Source organism: Gambusia affinis, linkage group LG22 (genome assembly GCF_019740435.1).
Source record: "Gambusia affinis linkage group LG22, SWU_Gaff_1.0, whole genome shotgun sequence".
NCBI lineage: Eukaryota > Metazoa > Chordata > Actinopteri > Cyprinodontiformes > Poeciliidae > Gambusia > Gambusia affinis.
This window is the reverse complement of record NC_057889.1, coordinates 1734860-1743971: the sequence shown is the minus strand read 5'-3', so window position 1 is coordinate 1743971 and position 9112 is coordinate 1734860.

Genomic DNA, 9112 nt, shown 5'->3' with positions numbered 1-9112 from the left:
CACAATCTGTTTATTGGATTTGGATATTTTACTTTTCAGAAAAGCCTCGAGGTTAATTAGGTTTTAGAGAAGCTTCATCAAAGATTGACACACTTATTAGAAAATTGGATGAATAATAATAGAAACAGAGGTAATACTGCAGCCTGTTTAGGATGCAAAGTGAACATAAAGATCACGTGTTGGTCATCTGTTGCTCTCAGTTTAAGTTTTTACTGTTTTCTTTGTATTGTCTCAAAAATAGAGCCTGTTTTTGTGTGATGGGAAATTAAAATAATATTTTTGAATTCCTGCACTATTTAACAATACATCTATAAATTACTCTATCAAAAATACTGGAAAATATGCCTTAATAATGCTGATTATTGTCTCCAGTTGGTGATTTTGAAGTTTTCTTTTGGGAGGAAGGGAGAGGAAATACAACGGGGGGTAATTAAACCCAGGACAGCTGAGTTCAAGACGGCAGCCCTTTTTTACTTTCTTGTCTCTAAAATTCTTAGTAATTGTAATTTTTTGGAAACTTGTTTATTACCCTTTAGCTGGTTTCATGTTTATAGGAAATATTCAAAAACAAAAGACTTGATTTCTAAACCCTTATCTTTTCCTTAAATCAAATTATAAGTTTTAATTGTGAGAGTCATTGTCCAAAAATAAGGTCTAACTTTTTCAGAACTACAGGGGAACTGATCAGTTTTAGAAAAAAAAGCCTCACATACTCTGTTATAGGTTGTGGAAACCAAAGTATGGAAGCACGTCCTTCCAATTGTCACTTTCTTCCCTGATCTCTCCATCTCCTCTTCCCTAATCCTTGATCCAGTTCATGTTCCTCCAAAGAAATTGATAAGATTTTGAATCTAAGACATCTGTTCCTGATTTTGTTGGAAACAGCCTGAAGACTCAATGTTCTGATTTATTAACAGACTCCTTTTCAAGCAGAGGAGAAACAAGATGACTTCCTGTGGAAAGTTTGATCCTCAGGGCTGAACTCCATCGCCTTGCAGGACAAACCTCATTTCAGCGGCTCGTATACAGAATCTTTTTGTCATGATCCATATTTCATGACGTTATGTGTGGGCCTGAATTTAGATGAACTGGTAAACATTTCTGCTGCTGTCCTTCCTCACCAGAGACAATGTCATCACAGCAGAGGAAGTTTCGATTTCTCTAAACCTCCTGCTTCATCCTGCCATCACTCAGGAACAAGACATGAAGATACTTGAATCCTCAGGACTGACCTCTGACCCAGAGGGAGAATTTACCCTGGTCCCATGTGAGCCGCCTCCTTCTGATCGTCTTTGTCACATTATTATTGTGAGTAACTGAAAAATGACCTCACACTGAACAGCAATATTCTGCATTATGTAGACTGTCATAAAATAAAAAATAAAAATCATGGTCATCTTTTGAAGCAATATCCTGCATAATGATCCTGATATGTTTTAGTTTTAGTTATAGCCTCCAACTGTTCTTATAACCAACACATCGTGTTTTATAGTTTGAAGCACTTTGAGGTCATTAGAAGGCGCCTTTTTTCACTTAATGGCCATTCAAATAAATATTTGCGGATGTTTGCAAGATACTTATTAATAAATAAACAGATTACAAAAAATTCTCCAAATGTAGAAACCACAGCCCAACCTCAGGCTGCACGAAAGTTTACTTTTTTATTAACTGGGCTTTTGGAAGTTGTTAATTTCAAGCCCTTCGGGAGAAAACAGTAACTCCAGAAGACAACACTTTATTTGAATAACATCAGCTATGAACATGAAGGAACCTTGATGAATGTTTCTGACTGTCATAAAGTGTGGAGTGCAATGTTACTGATTTTAGCTAACTGTAGCTTACAACAAGCTAGCATTAACATCGCATTGCTGAAAGCTAACTTTACCTAAAGCAGCTCATACTGACAATGTTCTGTTCTCTAAAAACATCTCAATGTAATATAAAGCATATCTCATATGTATTGGTTGACTGACTTCAGTTCTCTTTTAAACACGAGATCCAGTAACTTCTGATTAGCATGAACGCAAGATGAATGTCTTCTTCTTCTGCTGCTCCACTTTCTTCTTCTTCTTACGTATTAGACGGTCAAACTGCGCGCCTGTTGGAGCTCTGCTGCCTCTCAGTGGTGGCATGACTTACACTTTACTTGAGATTAGTGGAAATGTTAATGACTGTTATTAAGGCATTAGACAGAGTAATAAAACTCAATATCATCTTCATAACTACTCAAGCGTCTTTCCACTTTACTTAAAGTAAGGGATAATATTAATGTCACAATTATAATGGACTCATGACAGCCAAAGTTAAGTTTTAACAGCTTAATGCTATCTTAACACATGAAGCTAAATAACATTTTAAAATGTACTTGTTATGAAATTTATAACAAGTTATAATTTCTGGGTTAATGTCAAGTTATCACAAGAAAGATATTTTTAACAATTTCAACATTAAATGTCACATCAACAGAACTCTTGAAAATGAGGGAATAAAATAACTGCAGCATTGCTTCTGGTCTTTGACTTCTTTTTTTCTGTTTCTGCCTGCATCAGGCAGACAGCAGCATCTACTGGGTAGATAACATCTCATTCATGCCAATATGAAATAAAGTCTTTTCTTTGAGTAAACATGTTGGTGAGGGTTCAAGTTGAAAGCTGCTCGTTAGAAACTTTGATCCCACTCTGGTGGGAATACGTGTACGTTACGTGCGTGCTTGGAGTTTATTTTCCTGCTGTTTATTTTTCTTTAGCAAGCAGACAGCACCCATTACCTTCCAGGATGTCAGAATCAATTCATATTTACGCTCCCATTAATGCCAGTGACATAGGAAAACACACAAAGCAACTCATTTAGCACCAATGCAGAGGAGAAAACACAAACAGGCATCGACTGGAAAACCAACAGCAGAAGAAAACCTCAGACGGTAAAGCTAAAATTAATTTTAGGATTTTATCTTCAACGATGGTAGCGTCGGGCGTGCTGTGGTGGCGTAGGGGACAGCGCGACCCACATTTGGAGGCCTTCAGTCCTCGATGAGGTGGTCGCGGGTTCGATTCCCGGACCCGGCCGACGTTTGCCGCATGTCTTCCCCCTTTCCTGTCAGCCTACTTTCAAATAAGGGATACTAGAGCCCACAAAAAGACCCCTGGAGGGGAAAACAAAACAAAACAAAAACAATGGCAGGGTCAGACTTTAGAGTTAAATTCAGGATGGTGTATTGTTCTTGGCACTCTTTGGGCACCTTGGTGCCAGTGGTGCTCTATTCAAATATGAGAGTCAAGCTAACTATTGTTGCTGTCTTTGTTCTTCCCTTTATGAATGTAAGGTGTTCTTGTACTATACCTCACAGTTTGAATCAGAAATAAAATGGTGTCTTCAATGAGAAAATGTCCTGGCTTCACTGAACTCCAATCATCAGATTCACAATCAGATTCAACAAAAAGTCCAGACCTGCTACAAATCTTCTAGACAGACATATCAGCATGCACCATAAATTTCATCTTACTCAACTGAATACAGCTGAGTAAGAGTGAAGTTTTTCACAACAACCTTTTGAGAAATTGGAACTGAATTATGTTGATTCTTTGCATGGCCTCTGTTAGGAGAAAACTAATATTAAGGAGTAAACGACCACAGAGGCGTCTGCTCCTCCTGTTCTTGGTAAAATACCAACATACAGACTCAAGAGGTCCAAATGACTGGATGACGTGCAGAACAGAATCACCTGGAGACGTAAAGGCTGTAGTTCATTCAGGACGGTACAATCCAAGCAAAGCAAAGCATCTACTGCATCATGTAAGCCCAACGTCCTGCAGCTAACAGCTCTGTTTTAGTCTAACCACATTTTAAATTAAGACTCTGACATATTTCTCTCTAATGCCAGTCCAGTGCCCTTCATTGCAGCCAGATATTACTTCTGTGTCCCAACTGAAATGGAGACTGATGGCAGGTGAATCATTTCCATCCTGTTGAATTTCAGGGACAAACTGATCTGAGCTGCAACTGTAGGAAGACGAGGAAGAAGTTAAATACGCATCAGCCTGGCCAAGTGAAAATCGTTGACCTTTGACTGACTCCATTGATCATCTGATGGAAATATGAGCACTTAAAAGAATTAAAATTAAATGTGCTTGCAATTTATCAGTAGTTTTGGCAGTTAACGCTGTACTACAATTTACTACTATAATTTACATATTTAGGTTTTGCATGAAGAATATTTCATTGTTTTGCATAAGCTCAGACTTTCTTTCTTAAAGTGATGATTTTAAGCCCTGGGATGAGAAGTTTTCCAGCAGGAGGCTTCAGCTGGGATCAGAGCTCTTTGTGTTTCCATGTTTGCAGCTGAACTTTGAGGAGATAAAACCGAAGAGCCGAGTCCAGCTGCTGTTTTGGCTCCAGGGTCCCAGAGTCATCGAAGGTTCTGGCCCGTCTTCAGTTCCTCAAACAAATCCGTTAATGACTTCACCTGATTTGACCTGCACTAAAAGCTTCTTCAGAACAAAGAGGAGAACGTTGGGACAATGAAGATGAAAAAGGTCAAAGCAGGAAGTCCAAGAAAAAGTCAAGTACTAATTTAAAAACTATGAAAGGAAAGATCTTATTGCACAAGCATTGTGCAATAAGAAACCCAATTTCATTTTAACATGCTCCCTTTTCCTCACTCTCTATAATTTTTGGGGGGATTTTCTTTTCCACCTTTTGTAGTTTGATAGATATCACCGTCACTGACCTCTGACAGCACACACTGTAAAAAATGAACTTAGGGAGTTATCACATTAACATGTACTTTTAACTAAATAATTTCATGTTTCAAACAAAAATGAGATACAATCATGTTGGATTAACAAGAAATTCAACAACTTCACGTTTATGAAATTTAATCATGTTGAGATAACATGATTGATTAGAGTCAGACTGATCTGGTACCGAAGCCGAGTGAGATCACAGGATGTCACGCGAGTTCACGCAAAACAATCGTTTTGTTTTTCAACTTGAATAACATGTATTCAAGTTGAGGTAAAATGATTCAATTTAGTCAGATTCATTTCCCTCTGAAGAGGATCTAGTGAGATCAGGGGATCACGAGAGATCATGATCACAAAACGGTTTTGCGCCTGGGAAAACGTCAAAGCAGTTTTAGTTACACATTAAACTATAGATATTTGTTTTTCTCTGCAGGGCACTATTGGCATTTCAGAACTGCACTGTAACAGTTCCACTTGTCCTCACCCAGTCTACGAGCCACTAGCGCTACTAAAACTCTACGGAGGGAAAAAAAAAAGTTAGTTTCAACTAAATTGCCATTAATCTTAGTCAAGTAAATTATTTGGTCCAAAACATTGCAAATTAGTTGGGCTGGTTCTTTTAAATTACGTTGGGTCCAACTATAGTGAATGAGTTGAATCAACCTTAATAAATTAAGTTGAGCCAACACATTTTATTTAAATAGGAGTAACAGAATTACATGGTGCTGAAATAAAGCAAAGTAATCAGGTGGAAAACCTTTCCATCATTTTTTTATGTTCATCCAAAGAGTTATTTTTTTCAGTGTGAATAATTCAGCAGAATAAAGCAGCGATCCTCAGTTCATCACAGTTCACACGGAGGCTGGTTGAGCTTCTGCAACATTTCCGTTCAGTTTCGGCTCAGAGGAGGAAAATCATGTGGACGTTTTATGGAGGCCAGTTCTGATGTGGCTCCACTTTCCTGAGGTCCATTTTCAGACAATGTTCTTTCTATTTGATCATTTTTATTTGAATAACTGCAGAGATTCTTTTTTTATTTGAACAAGAACAGGAATGTTGCTTTGCTGTCTTACAATTTATTTGAATCACACCATTTATTTTGTTTTATTTAATAATTTCTGTATTGACTTTTCCTAAAAGCTGCTGGAGATTCTTCCCCAAACAAACAAAAAAAGCAATAAAGTAAAGCTTTGTTGCTTTTTTTGAAAAAAATCACCCCGCGATCTCCAGAATGTGGAGAATTTTACATCTTGCCACACTTATCTACCTGCCCCAATGCATTATGGGACGAATCTGTCTTGATGATTGTATCGAAACATCCTATCTGACACACAGGCCCCCGGTGTAAAACATAATGCTAACAGTGTGTGTGTGGGTGTGTGTGTGTGTTTTACCTGCAGCATTTGAAAGCCCTGCTGAGCAGGATGATGGATGGAGCAGAGCAGGATGGAGGGATGATGGAGGTGAAGAGGCCTGTCAACACGGCTGCTGATTGGCTACTGTAGCTGACAGCTCCTCCATTCTGCGGCTTTCCTGGTTGTCTGACTGGATATTTATCAGTTTATGTCCCACAAAAGCTGCACTGTGGCATGTCTTATTTGACACATGCTGTTGTGCAGCATCATTAGGAATTTCTTCTGCTGGAGCTCCTTGACCTTACAACAGTTATCACAATGTTTCATTCACTGCAATCCATGCTGACAAATTGAACAGGTATTTTACACAATAAATTGAACTCATGTAGTTTGTATTTATTTCAAACAAGCTTTTAAAAACAAGAAAACAAATCAGTAGGACAAAAGAAAACATGTCGTCCATCACAAAGAACAAAATAATTAGCTTATCCCTACTTCTCTGTTTGAAAGGAGTAGGAAAAAGTGAACACTTAACTTTTATTTTATATCAATTTAATGAAACATATTACTTAATGACTCAATAATTATCAGAAATTTGTAATGATGTTCCTATGCCTGTTCAATATACAGTGCTAAAGAGCCAACATAAATTATGTTACATAAACTAAATGATTACAAACCAACTCTCACTACAAGTCAAAAAAATCTACCAACCCACAACAAAGTAGTAATAGTAATATTATAATTATTCACTGACATTGTGAAAATGTTACTTTTTCCCTGACACCACGTCTTATTTTTTCAGATTTGAGAATCATCAGGGAATTAAATTTAATGCTCTTTTAGTGCCCAGATATTTATTTGCAAAATTAATCAGAAATGATCTTATGTACTGTTAATTCAAGCACTCAGGACGTTGAGGTGAGTCAGCTTTCATCTGTGCAGACAAAGCGTTTGCATTGGTTAAATAATATTCTGGAATTGTTGCAACATGAACCTACCTGTGTGGTAGACATTTAATTATGGAGGCTGCATTGTTAAAAATGAAATAAAAGGAAATAGAGGAAGAGTTGCATCAGAATGAAGCTGTTGAGAAAACAGGAATCTTGAACTGTTTGAAAGGGGAAGCCTCTGATTAACTCAGCTGAAAATACTCAGAAATGTCTGAAACTCCACTTTTTCTCCAAGTTCACTGAGGTCAGGATTTGGTACATGCTTCATATGTTTGCTATGATAAAACTGTTCATACTTTACGACCCGAGTCATCCTTCGTTCCCCCTTCCAAGCAGAGAGGCTCTGGTGTAATCCTGTAAGATGAGGTTGATCGATGGTTCTGCAGACGTACAGCAGGTGTTTTAAAGTCAGCAGCAGTTTAATACTCAGTGGAGTTGGAATAAAAAGAAGAAAATAAAATCCTGAGGAAAAGTGAAACCTTACTGTAGAGTTTAAACACATAAAGTTCATAAAACCCTGGATTTCAAATGACCAAGATGTTTTATTGTTTTTAATTTAATGCACTTTGTTTTCTCTTTAGAGTTTTAAAGCTTCTATATTGTAGAAAATGTTCCAGTAATACCAGGATTTTCCTCTGATAAACAGTTTAATGAATCTCTTCACTGTGGTTGTGTTAAAAGCTCAGGAAGTCAATAAAACCTCTTCAGTCTTCATGTGTTTAGATTGATTCAGACGGGTTTTAATCCCATTTCAGAGGAAAAACAGTGAGATGATCAGGAAAAATCAGATTTCATTTTCTGCTTAAGTGGAAAATGTGCTGCTGAAAATACTGTAAAAACAACTGGGAGTTTCATTTATTAATGTTTCAGTTCCTCTGATAAGCAGATGAAGAACAAATATTTTACTTAATTGTTTTATGAATGTATTCCAGGTCATATTAGACGACACAGAACCAAATAATCCTCTGTGTGATTCTCTGCATCCATAGTGAATTTCCTGGTTTTGCGTCTGATCCCATTTATCCTGATTAAACTGGGAATCCCGTCTTCTGTTATTGAGCAGATCCACACAGCTGCTCCCTGGTTCTGTCAGACTGTAACAGAACCGGAGTCGCTTTGACGTCCCAAAATAAATGAGATCATAAGGAAGACGTGTGGTTTTCATCTCCTTTCATTGGGCAGAGAGGATCTCACACTGAGCCGTGTTCTTGGTGAGACGTTTTCTCTGGTTTGGAGTCTCTGTTCTCTGATAACATGTGAGTCTAACGGTTCTTTTGGGTTCCTTCAAGGATTAAATCATTTCTGCACAGTTCCTCAGATAAAAAACATATTTAGAGTCAGACATTCAGTAAACGTAAATATTGAGAACATCGACATAATTTCAGATTAAATATTTCTAATGGAACCATCAATTTAAAATTCCAGTTAAATATTCACCACACAGTTTATTTAATTTGATCAGGTCTGAATTATATATCTAATAACACATATTTAACAAATTGAGAAAAAGGTTTATGTGCTCAGCAGTAATTTTATCTTCTGTATATATGATTTAAAAATATATTTCTAAATATTTTGATTATTAAAATAGTTTATGGACTGTTACATCATAAGAAGGTTTTAACCTCAAAATGAAACTACTTCTGTATTTTTTTAAATAAATTCTTTGATTTATTATTCTATTTCATCAGGACATGCTTGTCTATTTCTTTCATATTTATGTATATATTTTGTTATTTTAAAATATTTTAGGTGTATCTGCCAATAATTTAAGCATAAAAACAAAACGTTTATTATTTCTTCTTGTTAATCTTATTTTCTATTTTACTATTAATTTATATTATCTCTAAATGCTACGTTTTTTTGTTAAGAGAATGTAACAGAGATGTTATTAAGCTGTGATTATTTATAATTTCATTTTATTATTATAAGGTTTTTATATACATGAAATATTTTGACAAGTTTCTTGAAGCTCCACATTTGGATTCAGATTTTTTTCAGACTTTGTTATTGAATTAATAAACAGATGATTAAACCTGTGGGGCATTACAATAACAACCAA